This window comes from Lissotriton helveticus, chromosome 7, assembly GCF_964261635.1.
Source record: "Lissotriton helveticus chromosome 7, aLisHel1.1, whole genome shotgun sequence".
NCBI lineage: Eukaryota > Metazoa > Chordata > Amphibia > Caudata > Salamandridae > Lissotriton > Lissotriton helveticus.
Window position 1 is genome coordinate 758,283,127 of NC_136068.1, and position 22,387 is coordinate 758,305,513.

At 43.2% G+C, this 22,387-nt stretch overlaps 1 long non-coding RNA gene across 1 annotated transcript in view; it reads right to left on the minus strand.

Annotated features, from left to right (window-relative positions):
* The window catches only part of LOC144769267 (uncharacterized), a 386,313-nt gene extending 366,449 nt beyond the window's left edge, over nt 1-19,864 (minus strand). Inside the window, exon 1 of the long non-coding RNA XR_013598687.1 lies at nt 19,764-19,864. This is a non-coding gene — a long non-coding RNA (uncharacterized LOC144769267). The remainder of the gene's footprint in view (nt 1-19,763) is intronic.
* Between the last annotated feature and the right edge of the window lie 2,523 nt (nt 19,865-22,387).

The following is a 22,387-nucleotide window of genomic DNA, read 5'->3' on the forward strand; positions in this document are numbered from 1 at the left end:
GCAGTGGCCTTAGCACCTGCTTTATATAAAAATCATGTAGGATGGGATGAGGATTCTCCTCCTCACAAAATCCAGTTAAAATCACAACCTACTGCACAAAGGCAGTACCCAATTAAGCAAGAAGCTAAAAAACAAGTAAATGAAATACTAGATCAGCTAGAATACCAGGGGGTGATTGAAACTTGCACCTCACAAATGAACAATCCTTTGTTTCCGGTCTCCAAACCAGACAATTCATATCGTCTAGTTTTGGATTACCGACACCTTAACACATGTTGCAAAACCTTTGCAGTGCAAAACTCACACAGTGCTGCACTAATGAATAACATAGTGCGCAAAAAATACAAAACTACCTTGGACATCTCCAATGGATTCTTTTGTCAAAACATAGCACCAGAGAGCAGATATTTAACTGCATTCTCAGTAAATGGCACTCAAAAGCAATTCTGTCGGTTAGCCCAGGGGTACAAGAACAGCCCGGGGGTATTCTCAGCGAGAGTAACAGAATTACTACAACTATATGATGATGAAGCATTATCTTATGTCGATGACATTTACTTAACAGATGATGACTTGGAGACTCACTTGAAAAGGGTGAACACCATAATACTTGGGTTCGCTGCAGAGGGTTACAAATTCAACTTCAAAAAATCCAGAATTGCCCATCTGACGGTCCTATTCTTAGGATATGAGTTATCAAGTGAAGGCAAAAGCCTGGCTGACAATTTCCTAGAGAAATGTGCCGTAATCCAAGCTCCTAAAACACTAAAAAACCTACAGTCAATTCTAGGTTTCCTAAATTTCGGAAGAACATACATTGCAAATTACGCAGAAAGGGTCAAACCCCTTTATGATCTAATTAAACCAGACTTTAAAATATCCAATTGGACTCAAAGACACACAGAAATTTTGAGATCCTTACAAACAGACATGCTAATTAAAACAAAATTAGAAACACGTGATAACACACGCAATCTTGTGATTCGAGTCATCCCAGGGAGATGCGGATTCACATACCTGACCTCTAATGAGGGAGAAAAGGTACCAATTGCATTCAAATCACACTTGTATACAGAAGCTGAACAGAAATTCAGTAATACAGAAAAAATCATTCGTGCAGTTCAAACCTCAATAGCTAGAGAAAAAGACATAGCTGACGGTAGACATATCACAGTCAAAACAGCAGAATCAGCCTTTGAGGCACTAACAACACCGTGTAATTTACCAACAACAACATTGAATCCGGAATGAATACAATGGGTGAATTCAATCACAACGGACAAAGTATACTACTACTTTGATCCAGAACTAGAAGAATTAAAAAATCTAAAATATGAAAAGACGTATCCTCTGCCAATCGACATTCTGCCTCTACGACATTACGCCTGTGTAATCTATACAGACGGACATGCTCAACCCTCCGTTTGGGGAGAACAAGCATACAACCCCACATGTGAGATTACAAAAGAAGTGTGGCGCGGAGGTATATTAAAACCTCTATTAACAAAATCACACTCAGTAGAAACTAATTCAGAACAACAAACTGAAATAATCGCATTGAAAATGGCGCTAGATAATGCGGATCGCGAATTCCTGACACTTATAGTGTCAGATTCATATTACTGCGTCAAATCATATAACAGCGATTTGCAGACATGGATTCAGAACGGTTACAAAGATGACACAGATGCACCAATAAAGCAGAGACTGCTCTGGGAACAAATAGCTCTTTTACAAAAAGAACTACCAAAGACTCACGTGACTCACTCACTGAGTCATCAACGTGATGGCGTTCACGTTGTAGGGAATTCATTGGCTGAAACAGCCGCAGCGGCAGCCACTAAATCGGCTCCCGTAGTTCGAAAAAAGCGTACATTAAAATACATTGACGGTGAAACATTGCTGGCGGTGAAAACGTCATCAAAAGGCGACTGCTCAGCGTTACCGATCAACTATCCACTCAATTATTATTATTATTATTATTATTATTCTGAGTTTTGTATAGCGCCTGGTTACCTATAGGCATCCCAGCGCTTACCAGAACATAACACTACTAGAGAATGAAGGGATTAAACAGAAAACAAAAAAGTTTTTAAAAGTTTTCGAAACCGAAGAAGGCTAGCTTCCGAGCGCAGTTGTAGGGGCAACGAGTTCCACAAAGAGGCCACATTTATTGAAAACCTTCTGCCACCCGTTCTTGCCTTTTTCACCCTGCCAACCTGAAGGAGATGTTGATGGTCAGAGCGAAGAGAGCGAGGGGCCTTGTAAGGCTGGACCATCTCCATTATACATACATAATCGATGCAAACTTCGTCCCTTTTGCTCGAATCCCTGGAGTGGCGGATAGAGTGATTCCAAACATGGACAGGAGACACTTGTTAATCGCAGACGCACATATGGGTGAGGGTCTTGGACACCTCAAACTAAAAGATTCTCTGGAAGAATTACAATCACGGTACTGGTGGCCAGGCATGAGCCTACATCATACCATGTTTGTAAAAAAACTGCCCAAACTGCAACAGAAATCGCAGTGGGGAGAGAAAAAATATAATACGGTGGAATCTGACTGCAGATAATATCACCGGTAAAAAGAATGGCTTGCGATTAACATATACAGGCTAGTTTCCACTTATAATGTAGATCCTCAGCACTCGGCTGACGTCCGGACTGTTATACAAAGATTTGCGAGTCTAAATGGCATATACGCTAAGAGCATGCTACGTTCGACCATTGTTTTCACTCAGGCACACCAGCCTGGGGGGAAACATGGCCAAATGAGCACAGCCCAGCGGGAATCTTCTCACTTCCTTCCTGAGGGTACGGGATGGTGTAAAGAAAAAACCAAGGCAGAAAGCAATCTATAATAGAAAGGATATTAGGTTCGGGAGCTGGGTGGGTCAAACATCTAATAAGTGTCCAACGTAGTCTAAATAACTTGCCAAGAAATTCTCTGAAGGGATTCAGTCCGTACGAATTATTATTTGGAACTAGGATGTTGATCTCTGACCTTGATAGTCAGACTTCAGTGGTTAAAGAAAAAAGCTTTGATGTCAAAGACCGTTTGGCTATTTTGCAGGACTTAAACAAAACAAGAAAAGACCTGAGCAACATACAGTTGAAAGAACAGCCAACAACCACTGAAGAATCACCACCTGTCCCAGCAAGACCTGTCTGGATTCCAAAAGTCGGGGATCTAGTCAGGGAGAAGATCGCGGTAAAGAAGGAATTTGGGCCTTCTTACAGAAAAGCAGTTCCTGTCTTGTCTGTCAACGGGACAAGATCAGTTGTACTACCGCCACTTGCTGGAAAAAAGGAGAACCGAGTTGTATCCATCGACCTGGTAAAACCACAACATGTGGCCGATAACAAACGGTAGGCCAAGTGGACTCCCAATAAGTAGCAGAACACCAAGGTTTGCTACCAGTACAGAGGTCCTAACAAAAAGGCTCATCACATTCGAAACGCCTACAGAAGAACAACAAGGACTATGCAACAATGCAATAGAACTCAGACCTCTGAAAACCCAAATAAAAACATTTAGCAGAGACACACCAATCTACAATGAGGTACCAAGTGACAATGCAAGAAACAAAAATCCTGAAGCAATTGGAACAATTGACAGAACTGCATCCGGGTACTTCATCAACTTCGATGATTCCTCTGAAAGCCTCAGTGAATCAAAGACACAGCCATCATCAAAATCCTTTAAAGACAAAGCTAAGGAACTTTTGAAACAACTGAAAGAAACATATCTGATTTCTCCATGGATTGAATTTTGGGTGGGTTTTGGTGCATTTATCCTCATACTTTGGCTCATCATGGTATTAACTTTGGGACGCTTCATTGAGGGAAAATATGCTAAAATGGACACAGCAAGTCAGAACATCAACTTGATCCTCAAACCACACACATCTTCACACATCGAGAAAAGAGAACTTTCTTCAGAACTTTCTTCAGCCAACTTCACAGCCAATCCGATACCTGGTGGGGTAGCTTCGGACAACACTGACTATGAAATTTATGGTCCGGTCGAGATCCTGAAATATCCACACCAAATCAAGATCTCCTTGAGTGACTTTGCAAAACCAAACTCATTTGCTGATGATTGGGACTTCGAAAGCATTAACAACATGATGTCTGACTTAGTAATGTCTGCTAAATTTACAAAACATGATTATTTGCAAGGTTCTACAAATTATGATAGTATGTATTGCAATAACCATTATGGTAACCATTTTTTACATAAATCTGCACAACCTAGAAATGTTTTAAATTATAATCAATGGGAACATTGTGCTACACCTCCAAAAGGGAGCTCCAGAACCGTGTATGACAAATATTCATATTTTTCAGGTTTTAACACAAGTAATGCAGAAACATTTTATTTTAAATTGTCAAACAAGACAGGGATGAAAACCATGATAACCAACACAAAATTGATATATTCAGATTCATTCTTTGAAAAAATGAATACTTTTGGATTTGATTATTGGGACAAAAATGTTGATTTGAAAAGTGTTTGGGGTACAAAAGATTGGCAAGTACAGGGTTTAGAAGCTTTGTTTAGAGCTTGCATGATCCCAGAACAAATGATATTTTTAAATGACACTGTTCAACAAACAACCTGTCTTGGCTTAGCCAAAATCAAAGATTTAAATAATCCGTCTATTCCAAAGCCAACAATGTTTAGCAATAGCTCTGATACAGATGAAGAGATAGACGTAAACCATATACTAAACCAAAACAGAACACATCCTGATTGGAAACAATGGTTGATCTGGCCCACAGATACAAATAACTGTCAAGATAGATTCCTGAACAAAACACAGGGTTTCAAAATGACGAATAGATACTTTAGGCAGAATGAAAACAGTGCTTCTTCAGACGCCTACAAGGCTCACGTCATCAAAAGAAACGTATGATCTACAAGTCGCAAGGACGACTGCAGAGATACATACATTATTATCAACTAATTCCCCCGTACATTTCGCGGAAATCCTGAGCGAAATCTTAAATATTTCTGATACCAATGAGATCTCAGGGGTATTTAAGACAGTATTTTCGATGGCATTAACACCATTCAAAGCCATACTGGGTATTTTTCCAGATTTCGTCCATTCGATTTTTGGCGGACTTCCCCTGATCCTGGGACTAATTGCAGGAATCCTATTCTTAGTCCTTATTTTTCGTTATGGCAACCCATGTCACAGATCAAACTCTCGCGACAATGGAAGAGACGATCCTAGCCATTGGATACTGGGACCGGATATCAAAAATCCTGGGACTCTCCCGGCTTAGAGACCTGAACATGACTTGGTTTCTATCATTTCGACCAATGTGGCAAAGGTGTGTTTTACCTGTACTAAGGTGTCTGCTATGCGGAGAAGAATGCGTGTTAGACACCTGTCTGACGCTACAATCGGATGCGCCAGTGGATGCAGATACACTGTTGGTTCCTACCAAGGTTCACGCTTTGTGCTGCCCTCAAAGGCTGCCAATCCTGATGACGGCATTCCTGGAATCTTCACCACTACGATTGAAGGGTAGTGAAGTTCAAGATGAAAGCAGCATCGATCAGGTACGACCTTCTGTCAGCAATGCGAATCAGAATGTCAATGCAGACAATCATGCGCATGAATGCATGGTTACCCCTATTTCCGACTTAGTGGAACTTTCCCATGAAGCTGTTGACAGTTTTTTCGAAAGCCTGAATGATATGATGTTCTCTCCAGAACAGAAATAGAGACTTTTGAGTAAACTCGCACACGGCGTTCCCTGAATTCGGCCTTCAACTTTAAAAATAAAGTCACATGAACAATTACAATCCAGTTCGCGGACAGCAATTTTCAGCAACCCCCTAAAATATTTTCCCATATTTTTTCCGGGACACTGATCTTCTGCTTAAAGTAAGAAACTATTCCTAGAGAACTAAGATTTCTATTTTTAGATACTTTATAAACCTTAGTTGCCCGCTGGGATGTTCACAAATATTTTATTATGTGATGAAATGGTCTCGAACTTCCTTTCTGTATAGCCATATTAAGAGCCATTTCATGTGTATTTCTCATATAACAATAAGCAATAATGCATAAAAATGCGTGTTTACTTTTGCATTTAATTCATAGCTTAAGTGCATACAATATATATGACTGCAATTTTTCAGTATATTTGAAAGTTTCAAAATGCATTTATGTATTTTGGGGTGGTAAGGTATACACTATACTCTATAGTATGTTGTACTATGTTATACTATGCATAGATTAGTAAATATGACCATAGTTCGCGTGGAGTGGGTGTCATGTATTCCTATAGGTTCTGAATCAGTCCCCCTATTCCTGACCCTATTCTGGTTAAACTAACTATCAAGTTAACTAACAGTCAGCCCATGAGGCAAGAACAGCCCCCATGATGCAGATACCGTTATCTGACGCAGTCACACTACGGCACAGGAACGTGTTATCTGATTAGGTCATAACGCTTGAGATCTAATTAGACAAGCGACATTCCTCCAGCCCCTGATAAGGCATACGACGTTCTCATAACAAATCAAACCTATGACAACCTGGAAAATCCGTGCGGCCATTGTTTTGATTTCACAGAGAACTTTAGTAAAGAATGTGCTAACGAGCAAGTCGTATGACATCTTTATTGACGTATCTATGTCCATCCTTACGTCAATCTCGGCACCTTTAAGGTATAAATATTACCGATCTTGCCCTATGCAAACACACGCGTGGTGACAAGACTGAGCAGCCACACTTGCCGAAGCCGAGAGCAGAAGCAGACCCCGCTGGCGCAGCCCCGCCTTCCTGACGCGCTGAGAGACACGCTGCTATCTCAAGCCGAGAGACCCAGCACCGGCGCTTCCGGGTAGCCCTCGCAGGCAGCCTGGAATATCGAGAGCAGAGAAAGAGATACCATTCCTCATTCATCCTAACTTCCAGGTACAGAACTGAATAACCCCTCACAGAGAATTCTTTAGTTATTCACTTGGCAAAAACAAACTTAACTTAAACTGTAACTTTCTATTCCCGCCCACGCATTAGACTTAGGTCAGGTACACGGGGTAGGCGTATTTAGAAACACCAGTTGAGTACGTTTAGTCAAATGTATATGTGTATGTAAATATATTTTAATCATTTTAAACATCATATGGCTCAGAAACCATATCAATGTTTTTACAGTATTATTTTATACTATTGCTTTTAATGTATGCACTTTACTTAACTATAAGTATTGCAATAATATCGATCCATTTCTCTTGTACGAGAAAAGAGACTGATCAATAAATAACACCTTTTTATTGAACACGCCCGTCTCTTCCTTTTCTCTACAATCTGATGAGACTAAGAATGCACGTACTGACTGAGTAAAATAATTGCCTTGTGCTCACACGACTCTCGAGATTGACTCTTGATTAGGGGAGAGCAAAGTTGTCATGTTCTATGGTTGTCAGAAACTAAATCCCTTCTTGTCTAATCAGGGAAGTTAATTCCTCCTTGAACATTCGAGAAAGTTTCTAGCGAACTCTGAGCTACGCTGGCAAACCCAAAACTTAAGTCTAGTATCGACAGTAGTAGACCTAGTTAACGTCTGGCCTAGGCCTTTACTGCTGTAGGTATTATTCCAATGCGCAGAGCCTATTGGGAAGATAGGAACTACACTATAAGGTGAACCGCCAGTGTCAAACATAGGGGGTAGTGATCACTCTCAGATCTATCATCGACTACTAAGTCATGAACCTTTGGCCACAATTCAATCGAAACTAATATGTAGTCTATCTATACAGCTCTTTGAGTTGCTTCTACTAAATGTGGGAGCATTTGGACTGTCAGAAGGCAGTCGACCATTACAAGCTCGTAGACCGTGCCCCGAAACCAATCTTAATAACTGTGCAACAGCAGTTGTACAGGGTACTACCGAGGTACTTTCCAATAGGGGGATGTTGTTAGCCACATTTTCGAAGAAGAAGTTTTCAAATCCAACCACAGGTTTAAATTTGCGATTGAAGTCGCCCTCAAAATTATCAAAGCCTTTGAAGTGATCTAAATATTCAATAGCTTCAGATTCCTTACTTGCAGAATTTGGTCTGCAATATATAATTAATATGAAAACGTCCTTTTTAGGTCTCGGCTAGAAACGCGCGAAGCGCGTTCTCGCCAGAGAACTATAGCTGTCGTCTCAGCAGACAACGAGCTGGAATGTGGCTACAAGACCTGGGCGCGTGCAGCATTCTCTATGGCAGCGTCAGATTTCAACCCGCGCCTTCGGATTGGGTCGCGCGCGTGTGAGCTTGTAACGTAGACAGCTCAAGCTCGTGACCCAATCCCAAGGCGCGTGATGGAATCAGACGCTGCCATGCCCCTCAGTGACTCTTTCCACCCTCTTTAACACTAGGTTATCATTCCTGTTCCTCTGTCTCTCAGCGTCTATGTTTGTACCATGTTTTAATTCCTTTCCACCCGTGACTAGTTTTGAATTGTAACAAGTTGGAAAGTTGCAATTCGCCGAGTCTCTCTTCGGGTCTTGCCACAGTTTTGGAAAATCCCACAACGGCTTTCGTGACAACTTTCCCAGCACGGGCAGGCTTAAAATCCTCTGCAGCGCTCAGAGCTGCGAAGAGGAGGCTGTGGAGATTGCAAGAGCTTGTTGGATAGCAGCAGGAGGCGGAGGGTGATGAGCTAACAAGGGAGTATAAAAGCCAGACGGTGAGGAAAAGGCGGAAGCGCAGAGAGACTGAAAAGAAGGCGAAGTTTAATAGTCAACAAACAGCCTGGGTTTTATCTCCGTGTGACTCCGCCAGGTGCTCTTGGGTGTCACGCGCGTGCCTGTGTCTCTGCCAGACAATGACTGCCGAGAGCCCCATGCACGTCCAGATCCCCGAGAGTGTGGGGGCCTCCTCCGCCAGCCGGATCCGGAAGCTGGACATCTGCATCTTCGTTAACATCGCGCTGCTGGCTGCGGCTCTGGTCGGCTGCGGGCTCTTGTACCTGTTGATGGGCAGCCTTTTAGGTTTTTTTTTTTTTTTTTTTACAGTAGGGTTATTGTATGGATCGTAAACTGTAAACTCTTTATCACGAGCGTGATTGATGTCTTTTTAAATCAACATAGAGGTTTGAATCCACGGGTTGGCATGTATTTACTAGGCAGCTTTGTGAATATATTGTTTGAGCTGTTTCCAACACCCCAAACTCGCCTTAAACAACACAACTTGGTAGCGTGTAGTGTCGGGGAAATGTTTTTGAAGACGATATTTCAAAACTAAACTAATCTACAGCAAATTTTGCATGAGGAGTAGTGAAACAGAAAATGCCTGTGTTTAAATCAAGTTGCACGCTTAAATAAATAAACATTGATAAGTTGATTGAATAAAGAACGTAATATATTCCACAGTGTTATCGTTAGAAGATTATATACCGTCTTAAAATCTGTCACGCTGCTCCCAGTTTCTTCCATCATCTCACAGCTTTCCCTCTTCTTCGATTCTCTCTGTTCTTTTCTGTCAGTTCTACTGACCCGTGCGTGAGGTGCATCATTAGAGCTGTGTGAGTTTCAAGGGAGGCTCAGAAATACAGGCACTTTCAGGAGGCGTCAGCCCCGTGCGTGAGGTGCATCATCAGAGCTGGGTGAATAATAACAGCTGTGAGCCCGTGCGTGAGGTACATCATCAGAGCTGTATGAATAACAGCTGTGAGTCCGTGCCTGAGGTGCATCATCAGAGTTGTGTGAATAATAACTGCTGTGAGCCCGTGCCTGAGGTGCATCATCAGAACTGTGTGAATAATAACCGCTGTAAGCAACAGCAGACTCTTGCACAGACTCTCACTGCTCACGAATTCAAAGTTTGGTAAAAATTGTATGCAATGCATTGTCATACACAATGCCAATAACTCATACTTTAATGCTGCGAGACCTATTGCATTGTAAATGCTTGTTTTATCAGGTGTGGTAAACTTTATTCCCAAAATATCCTGCATTGGGATTTCTACCAGTTTTATATCTATCCCTAAGATGACTTTTACCCACATAGAAAGGCCTCCTGAGGGAATGGCATCTATGCTAAAGGTTTTAAAGCATACTTTATAGGGGGTTTCCAAGGCCCAAGTTTCTTGTAACAAAAATATGTCGCTCTGCCCGATGTATTCCTGCCATACAACCTCTCCCATATTCCTTTTAAGCTCTGCAATATTTCAGGAAGTTCGTTTTATCTCTGCTCGACATTCTTCCTTATTTTGTTCATTATCTACTTCCTCTGCTTCATTTCTCTTTCTTAGCATTTCCTTGCAGAGGTTAACGGAGTTATGGATAAGGTTTTTTATTCTGGTATCCCTCCCATGGTTCTCGGGCGAGTAGACTAGTTCCTCGCTAATCCCATTCTCCTCAACCAAAAGGAACAATAGGTCATCATCCTTTTCTTGTATTATGGCCCTCTCCCTATCTATAGAGTTGCATACCTGGTTCTGGTAGCTATTATTTGGATCTGGTCTTAACTTTGTTGGAACACTAAAGACAATTGCAGCTTCGGCTTTGTCAGCAATCGTCTTTAGTTTGTGGTCGCTTACAGAGGACATGAGTTTAGGGGCCTGTAATTCAGCTTGCAGTGCTCTATCTAATTGGGGTATAGGTAGTTGTCAGTCTTGGGCATCCAGGTCCAACAATGTGTGAAACCTATTGAACATTGTTACTGGAGTGGGCCTGTTGTAGAAAGGCCCTAACTGCAGTTTATAAAAAAAACAAATGGAAGTGCGCAAATACTAGTATTAAGGGTATAGGTTGTCTCACAGATAGCGAACCATCTGTGGCCTACGGAAATTAACCACTATACAATCACCTTTTATAGTCTTAGAGGATTGGCCTACCCACCCTAGTCTACGGACCATTAATATCTCCTTGGCATCTGAGGGATCGAACCTTTTATGTTTTCTCACCCAATCCACAGTTTTGCTCCGTAGGTCATCCCAATTTTCTCTCTGGTCCACCGTAAGAGCGGGTGCACCAGTCAATATTAATGTATATGGGCATGAAGCTGGAGGCAAACTCAGTACTTCTATATTGGGATTCAAAGAATCATTGTTTAAATCTTTTCTTAGGTTTGAAGGAGGCACTTGCTCTCCTGCCTGCATCTGATTGTGTTGTACAGCTAGTTTGTGTGTCTGGAAATTTCTAGCCATTGGGTGCCTCCTGAAACTTTTCTCCTATGCTAGTAGAGTTAGTCACGTTGCCTCCCTTTGCTTTTCCATCATAAACTGCGGGTTGACATCTATCCACCGTCATCCCTAAGTCTTCCCTTTCTGGCCCATTTGTTTTACTACCCGCCATGTTATAGTCTCAGTTTTTTATATCAATGTCCACTTGATTCAATTTATCCCAAAGTTGTCAAAAAAAATTTTGAGCAATTCTTGGACATGGTTAACATTACACCTAGAGTTGGTTCGTTAAAGGCAGCGTCAATTTCAGTAGTGACATCCTTGGTGTTCGTGTCTCTGAAAACGGAAGGCACTAAGACCGTGTCAGTCTGTTTACCAACGGAGCTGCTTTTAGGCGGAAACATATTTACATTATGGACCATCTTTACACAGTCAGTTGTTTGAGAGCCCTTCCCAGGTTTGAATTTTATTCACAGATGACCCCTATTTATTTTAACCGGCAAAACTTCAGTTTTCCGTGCTACCACATTCTTCAGGACCCTGGTCCTAGTGACTTTGCTCAGTGAAGCTGCTGGTCTAAGTGATTTTTTTGGGATCTGGTACAGAAGGGGAAGGAGGGGGTGTAGGTGAGGCATTTATAGAAGTAGTGGGCAGACAATCTTGTGCACAGTCCCCTATTCCATCTAACTGGATACCCGCTGATTGATGACTCCGAAAAATAGATGGGTCCAGGGAGAGGCATCGCTCAGTTAATTCTATCTCATGCATCAGTAATGACTCTGCCCTAACCAAACCCCGCAACTCCCTTTAGTTTTTCCATGTTATATTAACTTCCAATTGTTAGAGCAAAACAAAACAGTAGATTACTAAGGGCTCATTGACTCAGGGGGCACGATGTTAAAGGAATTTCCCAGCCTTCTCCGGGCTCTGATGGGCGCCGACGGGCCCGCCCTTCGATTTGGCACGCCCGTGCGCGTCCCGCTTCTGGCGCTGACAGATGTCGTGGGTGGCCGTGCGCCACGAGGGGTATGGCAGTTGTTGTGGTCCCTTCGGACCGTTTTTGCAGGTTCCGGCGGCAAGAGCAGAGAACAGCGTTGCGGCCCCCTTGGACCGAGAAGAGCAACAGGTGAGCCTCGATTTAATGGCCAAAGCAAGGAGGGATGGTTTTATTCACGTTGTCATGTGTAGTTGTAATTTGAAAACTATTTTTAAATTGCAAACATGTTTCCCCGTATACGGAGATTTGAACTTTTTGAATTTTTAATTGGGTCGTTCTAGCATGTCAATGTATGTGATTGTAATAAATGTATATTTGTTTGTGTATATATTAGTTATTGAATTTTGTGTTTTGCAAATATGGATGTTGTGATTTATGTGATGTTTTATACATATGTTTTCAGACCTGATGAAGTTCCCTCAGTGGAACGAATCATGTTGGCTGATGTCCAAGTTTTACGATTGACTACAATAAAGAGAAGTTTTGGAAATACTTGGAGAAAACAGACTTTATTCTTGGCGCACCTTCCTTTTTCAATAACAAAGTAGGTGTTTTTCAACTCTTGTATGATGTGGCTTTTTACACTCTCTAGCATGCATTCAAGCAGTTCATTTTGTATTATTTTAGAGGTGCCCTTGAAGACTGTAGCACTTGCTCGATGTGTTTCCATTTCAAGCTCTGTGCTTACTATCAAATCCACAAGGCCTCTGAATGTACCAGGATTTGAGGAACATTGAGATTCATCATGCCCTCATAATGCCAGTTCAAAAGCACCACAGAAACAAATACAATCAATTATTTTTTATAGTATGTGTCTATTCCTATCAACTGCTTAATTATGTTTCTTTATTGTTTTGCGTTCTACATTGCATGTGTGGTCTGCAATCGGTGTGGCTGCCAACAGTCCCAGTCTCGTCAGGTTTTCCATATGGATTTTTGCGTGTGCATGCTTCTTTACCTTACCCTGACAAATGCTTCAAGTCTGTTACTCCTTTTTAGGTCTTGCGCCTGCTGTCGCAAAGCGAGCCTATTGCGATCGTTTCAGCTTTCAAGGACTAACAAGACTTGGAGACAAGAGACTGGCACGCGCACGCAGCCTGCCGGAATCGGATCAGGTCGCGCGCGTGAACACTCGCTCTGATTCAGGCAGGCTGTTCACACACACACACACAATGTATATGGTATATGGACGCGTATACACAAACAGACAGGTACACACACATACAGAGACCCCCCGCCGCCGCACACACGCACACACACGGAGACACACCAGCGCACCTACACACACGCACACACACATACAGAGACCCCCGCCGCCGCACACATACACACAAGCGCACCCCCTCCCCCCTACAACTAAGCCCCACTTACCGCCATTCTGGACTTCTGCAGCCTCCGCGGGACTCTCCCTCGGGCATGGGAGCCCCGTTCTCAGGCACTCCGTGGGCACGTGCGCGGGCTTCCGAAGACGGAAGTCCCGCCCCACGGAAGGTTTCGGTTTCCTGACTACACTTGATTGAAATGTTGGCCCAACAAGGATCCTGCAAGGATGTGCGAGGTTTGCGCATTGTCATGATAGCCCGTCTGCCGCCTGGGTGTGCGTGACAGTGCGTGCGGCAGGCGGGCCAGCCCTCCTCATCCGTGCAATGGGCGCTTGATTACTCTGCGGGCACAGAGAGGAAGGAGAGCCCTCCGCCTGCTCTTTTCAATGCAACTTTCTGTTTTCCCAGGCAGGGGGCTGCTGCTCGCTATCTCCCCTACTACAGATGTGATCCTGGAGCCGGGCGGGTGGGGGCAGGCGGCAGCAGTGAAGGGTGCAGGAGTCTGTAGACCCGGCCGGCAGGGGCAGCGAGGGGACCCCGGCCAGAGGCAGCCGGGCTGTGCTGGCATCGCCCTGCCGGGAGCAGCGCTCCCTCCTGCGCAAGATCCAAGCCCTTTGCACCCGGCGAGACCTGCTGCTTATTGGGGCCGTGAAATTCTCCCCGAAAAGCTACCCCCACCTTCCACGGTCTCCAAAAAGGACTCAGCCTATATCGACCGATCTCACGGGATCAACACAGCAGAGGCGATCGCAGCCTAGATCTTCTGGTCTCTGCCGGGAGCATATCACCGCTCGCGTGCCCCCTTCCTCTGCTAAGAGGATCTGTTTGGATCCGCTGACGAATCCTCGCCACGTCAGAGCCGGTCTGCTGGTAGGATCGGGTGTTCCCTTCCCGGGATCTGCTGCTCTCCCCTGGTTGGACCGGCTGTACTCTTTCCGGATCTGATCTGATCTGAGCGTCAAGTCTGTGTGGTGCAGCTGAAGTCGGGGACGTATGAGCTGTGTGAATAATAACTGTCAGCCCCGTGCCTGAGGTGCATCGTCAGAGCTGTGTGAATAATAACAGCTGTGAGCCCCGTGCTGAGGTGCATCATCAGAGCTGTGCGAATAATAACTGCGTCAGCCCCTTGCTGAGGTGCATCATCGGAGCTGTGCGAATAATAACTGCGTCGAGCCCCGTGCTGAGGTGCATCATCAGAGCTGTGTGAATAATAACTGCGTCAGCCCCGTGCTGAGGTGCATCATCAGAGCTGTGTGAATAATAACTGCCGGCAGCCCCGTGCTGAGGTGCATCATTAGAGCTGTGTGAATAATAACTGCATCAGCCCCATGCTGAGGTGCATCATCAGAGCTGTGTGAAAAATAACTGCGTCAGCCCCGTGCGTGAGGTGCATCATCAGAGCTGTGTGAATAATAACTGCGTCAGCCCCGTGCGTGAGGTGCATCATCGGAGCTGTGTGAATAACAGCTGTGAGCCCGTGGCTGAGGTGCATCATCCGAGCTGTGTGAATAATAACAGCTGTGAGCCCGTGGCTGAGGTGCATCATCAGAGCTGTGTGACTAATAACTGCGTCAGCCCCGTGCGTGAGGTTCATCATCAGAGCTGTGTGAATAATTACCGCTGTGAGCCCGTGCCTGAGGTGCATCATCAGAGCTGTGTGAATAATAACTGCGTCAGCCCTGTGTGTGAGGTGCATCATCAGAGCTGTGTGAATAACAGCTGTGAGAAACAGCATACTCTTGCACACACACTCACTGCTCACCAATTCAATGTTTGCTAAAACATTTCATTTATGCAACGCATTGTCATACACAATGCCAATAACTCAAACTTTAATGCTGCGAGACCTATTGCATTGTAAGTGCTTGTTTTGTTCAAGGAATTTCACCAACAAACAGCAAGCAGGGGAAGCAGAATAGAAGAATTTGTTCAAGTACACCCTGTTAGCCAATCACCTTTTGTGTACCATGTGTTTGAGAACTAACGTGTGTACATCTTCCCACTGTCTAGGGAACTTTGTTGCAGGTTTAGGTCTGGCCGGTGAGATCCTAATTGTTTTACAATTAGTTTCTCTTCACGCTTCAGTCCAATGAAGAGCTTTGCAAGTAGTTGCTCTACTGTATTCATGGTTTCTTACAAATATTAAAGTTACCTGTCAATAATCAAAGTAGAACATTTGAAGTTTGGTGCAAATACATAATATTTCTGTTTAAATGCATATCTTGGGCATTATCGCAATATATCTCCCAACAGTTACCCTTCGCACATCATCATTGATAAAAATATAGCCTTATAGCCTGCTCCCTCAGTGTGCCACACTGTTTGCGAATGTGTGAACACAACAAGGGAACCCAATCAAGTCAGCTAAGGACCTTGGGAGCAGTTACTTTTAGACAACAGTGGTCTTTTGGAGTGAAGAAGTTAGGGAACAATAAAATATAGACAGAATCGTAGCTATATTTGTTTTGACATATCCAGCCGGACAGAGGTCTGATATTTACTTATGAATCAATTGCGAAAGTATTATACAATAATACACAAGGTAGGGCACAAGCCTGTGCCCTACTAAGCACACAGATACATACATACAAGGGGAGAAAAACAGGGGGCTTTTTTAGGCAAAAGCTATGGGTTAGTTGCACTTATAGTTTTGATAATGTCAGAGTACAACAAAAATAAACCACAACACCTTTACACATTTAGTAAACATAATTTAGCTTGTATAAGGTGTTTCAAGGGTGTCGAAGGGGTTTCGATCCGCTTTCAGCAATATGCGGATCATCATCAGGACATAATATATATGCCTAAGGGTAGCCTCAATTGCCTATGGAAGGAAGGGAGGAAAATACAATACAAATGGGAATTAGGAAGGCCTACATAAAGAACCAAGGGCTAGATGTAGGTAATTTACAATTACCGATTTCGAAAATACCAAATTTTACCGATTCGGTATTTTCGAATCGGTAATTGCTATGTAGATAAAAATTCTGTAAAACATACCGAATCAGTAATTACCGATTCGGTATTTGCCATTCATTCCTATGGTCCTGGTGACCCATAGGAAAGAATGTCAATTACAGAATCGATAAATACCATTCGGTAAAATTGGGAAAAAGTCAAGGGTGGCAGGGTGGCCCTTTGACACCCTGCTGCACCCCTGATTAGTGCTTGTGTGCACATGTGGCACACATACATGCCCTAAGGGCATGTATGTCTGTCACATGGCACAGGTGTAAATGCACATATTTGCATTTACATAGGAATTCGTTATTTACCACCAACTATTAGTTGGTGGTAAATAACAAATCCTTAAAGCCCAGAAGCACTGTTTACAGCGATTCCTACATCTCATTTACCGATTCGGTAAATACCGAATCGGTAAATGATGATTCGGTAAATACCGAATCGGTGAAATTACCGACTCGGTATTTTTGTGTCCCTACATCTCAATATCCAAATACCGGTCGGTAACGGCTGAAATTCGGTATTTTCAGCCGTTACCGACCGGTATTTGGCTACCTCCTTCTGGCTCCAAGTGAGAATCCGCTACATGCATAACCATACGTGGAAGGAAGGTCATGGATTGTCAAAAGAGCTCAGGATGGCTTACATGGGGATGGAGCCCATATCTAAGGATTCGAAGGCACACAACCCGCAATCAAGGTAATCGTGTCACCGGCTATAAAACCACAGAGGTAAGGAAGCATTTTGCCAGTCATCCATTGTCTAATTATTTCCAGTGGAGAATTAAGTCCCTTGAAACAGAGAAAGTCTGCATATTGGGTTATAGTGAATGAACCAAGGGAAGGGCTCGAGGAATTAATACTAAAGCCTGTGACAAGGGGGTGACAAATACGGGGGATTAAGCAGAGCATATTTGTTCTACAACCACAGCTTTTAGGCATCAAGACAGTATACATAGTGAAAAGAGGAGGCTTTTACTGCCTGCATATTCACAAGCTAATAACTGGATGTAATGGCACAAAGAATTTAAGCATGTAACGTCCAGGTTGGCAAGGCGCATCCTTACGTCATTATAGACTTAAGAAATTACATATGTAACAACAAAACATCATTCTGTGATTATAAACAAGAGAAAATAATTTATACAATATATAATTAGCAGCACATGGTGACCTGTAGATGAAGTGTGTGTTCTCGGGAGTGGATCGTGAGGGGGAGCAGAAGTCAAGTCATGCTATTTTACCGTAGTGATGTGGTTGGTAATGAAGCGTTGAGTCAATCTCGTTGACCTTCCAATATTTCAGAAGGTGGGCAAGTGTGACCTCGCAGGGTTGCGGAAGCTTTGGTCTTGTTGAGGGGTGGGACGGAGAATTACCCGAATGGGTAGTGCGCAGCCTGGAAGGAAGTAAGGAGGCTTAGTGGGGGGCCTGCCAGAGTGGAATGGACACGTCCTACGGGTATTAGACGCTTACCGGAATCAGCGGAAATTCGCGGCGTTGGTCCGCGTTAAGGATAGACAGTGCACGGCTCAATGGCCTGTGCGGGGGGGGGGAATGGGATGGGCGAGAGGAGTACGGTGTCAGAAAGGAGGCGGTTGTAGGCATGAGGGGCGGCACTCACCGGAGATGTTTGATACTTCTGCACTATTGCTGTAGAAGTGAAGGGAGAGGGACAACTGATGGGGAATGACCCTCTTGTGTGGGGGCATGGCCCCTATCGATTGGCTGACGATTGTAAGGAAGTGAAGAGGGACTAGGCCGGGAAGTGATGGGGTGATATTTCGGTGGCCATCTTGGAGAGGGGCAAGGTTAGCCAAGGTGGTGGCAACAATACAGATTAAGGTGACTTGCAGAATCAAATTTTGAATTAAAATCAAAAAATTCAGAACGATTCATAGAACTCCAGAAAGTCAAGGTGTTTGAGATTACATATAGATGTACGTTGAGTATAGTTCCGCATTATATCAAGGAGGTCCAATCCTCAAGGAGGTTAAGTCCTGTATTTAGGCTTTCTGTCTTTAGAATCCATTTAAGCTCCTCTTTGTTTAAGATTCTTGTGATGTCATCACCTCTGGGGGTACTTTTACGGCATTGATTATAGTCCAACAGATGTCATTTTCAGTGTCCCTTTAGTAGGAAATGCTCAACCAATGGAGCATTTGCTGTTTTGCATCATATCCTGCATCTGTGTTGGGAGATGCGAAGGCAGATTTTCTGGGTTTTTTGACCTACATATATTTTATTGAAAGGACAAAAGATGACACATACTACATTGCACGTGTTACAGTTAGTAAACATTTTAAGTTCATTCCTGATGTCATTGAAAACAAATTCTTTACATTCAATAGTAAATTCACAGACCACACAGTAACCGCATTTAGAGTGGCCCTTCAGTGGTGCTAAGGACCAGAGGTCGTGCAGTGTCGGGTTGTTGTTCCTTGTCAGTGGCAGTGCAGCCCGGACCAATTGGTCCTTGATGTCCTTCCTTCCATAGGGAATTGAGGCTACCCTTAGTCATATATATATTATGTCCTGATGATGATCTGCATATTGCTGATAGCGGATCGCAACGCCGTCGACTCCCTTGAAACACCTTATACAAGCTAAATTGTGTTTACTAAATATGTAAAGGTGTTGTGGTTTATTTTTGTTGTACTCTGACATTACCAAAACTATAAATGCAACTAACCCATTGCTTTTGCCTAAAAAAACCTGTTTTTCTCCCCTTGTATGTAAGTATCTGTGTGATTAGTAGGGCACAGGCTTGTGCCCTACCTTGTGTATTATTGTATAATACCTTCACAATTGATTCATAAGTAAATATCAGACCTCTGTCTAGGCTGGATATGTCAAAACAAATATAGCTATGATTCTGTCTATATTTTATTGTTCGCTAACTTCTTCACTCCAAAGGACCACTGTTGTCTAAAAGACACTGTTTGATAAGGAACTCAAGAAGATATATATCCTAAGCCACAGGTGAGGGCCTATTACAAGGCAAGGGAGAGGTCCTTCAACAACCGGTATCACCAGAAGCAGGTGGGTGGTAAAAGGCTAGTATTACATTCCATCCAATGACGGTTTAATGTTTCAAATTAAAAAGAGGGAAACAAAGTCAAACATTAGGAACAGAAGGCTTACACCAGCCGTTATTATCCATGAGCAAATTCATTGTCTTCAAATGAGCGCTCAACATTCAAAGCAATCTTTAATATTGATTACACAGCTATATGTCTCAAATTCATACTGATCTGCATGTAGACTCCACCCAAAATGTAGACAACTTACATAGCCCTTCACTACAATGTAAAAAAAATAGCTTCAGTTTCCTTACCTCCCATGAGTTGTCTGGTAGAAACCTTATAAAAAGGCCGCGATTTGCCGCCTCAAGCGTATCCCTCCACCTGATTCCGAAGAGTCGAAAATACATTACATCATTCTGAAAAGCAAAATATAACAAAATGTTGTTTTGTCAACTAAACACATCACTGTAAGACTAAATTATAACAAGGAGTGGTGTTTACTCTACAAGCTTTTGCCTTTACTGGAATGTCAAGTGCCAGGTGTTTTTTATTTATTTGGGTTTAAGTCAACTTGCACTTTGATACGAGATTGAGCTCTCTATGGCTGTGTTATTTAAATTCAAAGTATTTTGCCCGGCTCAAGGCCCTCGGGCTTCACGTTTCTGACAAGCAATTCATGTGAGGACTACTCATCGCTGCATATGGTGAATGCATAATCTGCTGCAAGTACCCCATGCTATCAGTGCTATTTCAAACCTAGTCGTATAGTTGAGGTCACCGCTCATGCACCGCTCGCTTAAGAAATTGTACTTGCAAGTGCACATGCATCCTTGTACTTCATTCTGACACTCCTCATGTATGAGGGCACCGATTCTCAACCCGCCTCCTGCCATCATCTGAGCTCACGAGTGCCAGTGCTTTACTGTACCCTGACGCGCCTCTCTACTGTGTGTAGGCTGCTTCACATCCGACTGCGCGAGCGCATGCACACATGCACACTGCAGAGATTTACACCCTATATAGACCACACACACAGACTCCAGAATACTAAATAAAGGCTGCATTTTAATGTGCATTTAAAAAAATGTGCAACGTTGGACGCAAAAGCATGACTTTTAGGCTGCTTTGTTCAAGATTCAGGGAAGATTTTTTTAAGTGAAAGTATATATTTGAGTCAGGTGTATGAGAACAGCTCAAGAGGCACGGGGGTGGCTTGTCACTTTCACATGATATTATCATCTCTGCGCCTCATGGATTAGTAAGGACATGTGAAGTGCTTGTGCCCAGGGCATAGACCGTTCTTTTTAGGCACCGAAGAAAGGTGCCCTGCGTTTAAATACAGAGGCACTTTCCCCTCTTGCACGCTCGGCGCTATCGACAAGAGCTGGGGGTGTTATAAATACATGTGTGCAAGCCGAGGGCACAGTCAAACTCCACACAAATAACTGTTAATAATAAGTGTAATTGAAATAAATTTGGTTTTCTTTTGTAGTGGAGTGTATCTACTGAGTCAATAGAAAAGAAGAAAACACACTTCACTACAAAAGAAAACAGTTTATTTCAATTACACTTATTATTATTATTATTATTAACAAGCATTTGAAATGCAATAGGTCCCGCATTTATGAGAGCTTAAGCTATTGGCATTGTAAATGACAAAGCCTTTTGTTTATGTTTTAAAAACCAACACATAAATAAAAGGCATTGTCATTTTCAATGCAAATAGCTCAAACTCATGTACATGCAATCAAACCTTACACATCCTGGCAGTGGTAGAACGCATCAAGAAAGTTTTAAAGTCACAGTGCAGGCTTTATTGCATACTAACAAACACAAGTTATAATAAAACGTGTTGAATGTCCACTGAGGTGAATTGAGTCACACTTTTGAACTTCAAGTAAACAGAGAATCAACTGGTGGTCTGCCGATAGTCAAGTGTAAAGATTTTGTGCTTTTGGTGTATTTTCATCCCTATTTAGATTTTCACAAATTTCAAACCCAGAAAATAATACCCCGTTTACCTGTTGATGTTGCCTCTGTAACTTTAAAGCAGCTTGAGCAAGTTTCTCTTTTCTGATAAGTGTCCTTCCACAAGACTTTGTAAACACTTGTACGTGTGCAAAAGAACAACCTTGGACGATGTGGCAAAGCAGAGGTAAAACACACGTGATTAAGGGGCATATTAGAAAGGACCTCGTTAAAATTATTGCTGTTTTAGCTGCAGGAAACTGCCGCTAAAACGGCAATAATAAGCTAGCTAATATGCGTCATAGAATTCCAATAGAAGCCCAGGTTAGATGTCCTGCACATCTAACCTGGGCTTCTATTGGAATTCTATAATGCATATTAGCAAGCCCATTATCGCCGTATTAGCGGCAGTTTCCTGCCACTAAAACTGCGATAATTTTAACAATGTTCTTGCTAATATGCCCCTAAGTTCTTCTGAACAGCCTCAGCCCTACCGGGTTGCCTGGTGCCCTACCCCCTTGCCTGCCCCAGTCCCAGTGTTGAGAGATCACAAGTACTATGAAGATAAACCACTGCATGCCTCTTTTGGTTAAACAACATATAATATTAACTAGACAAGCACATATTTCAGCCTCTTGAGTGGCATGGGGTATAGTGTGGTGCTATTGGTGCGTCACACTACATTGAACTCACTGCACCAGCTAGAACTCCCTATAAGTTGCTTCAGGAAGCTGTCGGGTGGGGGGGCGGCTTTGATGGGCACCGAAGCTAAGGTTGGAGGAAGCGGGCATGCACCTTTCTGTTATGAACACAGCGCCACTTCATGGCTTCAAACATAAAGCGCAGGAAGCTTTTGGTGTGGGGGATAGCACTAATGGGCATGGAAACTGACTAGGAACAGCCTTTTAAAGGTTGGAGGAAGTGGGAGCTCACCTTTATTTTATGAACACAGCGCCGGCTTTACGGC